This window comes from Nicotiana tabacum, chromosome 14 (assembly GCF_000715075.1).
Source record: "Nicotiana tabacum cultivar K326 chromosome 14, ASM71507v2, whole genome shotgun sequence".
In the NCBI taxonomy this organism is placed as follows: Eukaryota; Viridiplantae; Streptophyta; class Magnoliopsida; order Solanales; family Solanaceae; genus Nicotiana; species Nicotiana tabacum.
The window spans coordinates 9,905,475-9,906,671 of record NC_134093.1 but is presented as its reverse complement, the minus strand read 5'-3'; positions in this window follow the sequence as shown (position 1 = coordinate 9,906,671).

Sequence of the window (1,197 nt, the reverse complement as noted above, 5' to 3'; positions counted from 1 at the left end):
GTCTTTTTTAAAAATTGTGTTTAATGACTATTTATAAGTGTAGGGAAAAATCTAAACAAACTAACTAAGTCCAAGTAAAATATGGACTAAACTCTCCGTCCAAGACTCGTCACTGCGTCGCGGTCAGGGTCGCAACTGACTTGGGCGCATTTTGGAGTGCCTCGTGACAATTAACGCGGCCAATTTGATTCGTGTCGCTAACCTTTCCTTTCTATGTTGGGACTTGTTAATAGCAATAGCCCAGTTGCAGAGCCAAACTCAGGTACAAAGTAGGCCGGAGCCCGATCCGCTTAGAGAAATCACCCACATAACGGAGCCAGCCATAGTGAAGTCAAACGAGCAAGAATTGGGGACTACTCCCGAAATTACTAAATTGCTCGAGGAACTCACAAAACGAGTCAAAGACAACGATAAAAAAGTAGAAGCATATAATTCCAGGGTCGATCAGATCCCGGGAGCTCCACCAATGATAAAAGGGCTGGATTCGAAAATATTCATTCAAAAGCCTTTTCCCTCGAGTGCAGCCCCAAAACCAATGCCCAAAAAATCATGTATGCCCGAAATATCCAAATATAACGGTACGACCGATCCCAACGAACATGTCACCTCTTACACCTGTGCTATCAAGGGTAACGATTTGGAAGACGATGAGATCGAATCCGTGTTATTGAAAAAATTTGGAGAGACCCTCTCGAAGGGAGCGATGATTAGGTATCATAATTTACCACCAAATTCCATCGATTCTTTTGCCATGTTAGAGGATTCGTTTGTAAAGGCACATGTTGGTGCCATAAGGGTTGCAACAAGGAAATCAGACCTCTTCAAAGTAAAGCAAAGGGGTAATGAAATGCTGAGGGAGTTCGTGTCCCGATTTCAAATGAAAACGCATGGAATTGCCACCGGTCACAGACGACTGGGTCGTCCAAGCTTTCACCCAAGGGTTGAACGAGCAAAGTTCAATAGCATCACGTCAGCTGAAGCAAAATTTGATTGAGTATCCAGCAATAACTTGGGCGGATATACACAACCGATATCAGTCAAAAATTAGGGTCGAAGACGACCAGTTGGGAGCTCTTTTCGGATCCATGCATCAGAACAGGACAGCTATTAAAAACCAGAGAGACATCGATAGAGAGCAAAGGCCGAACAGAGACTGATATCAACCGTACATCGCAGATCGAATGAACAACGGTTCAA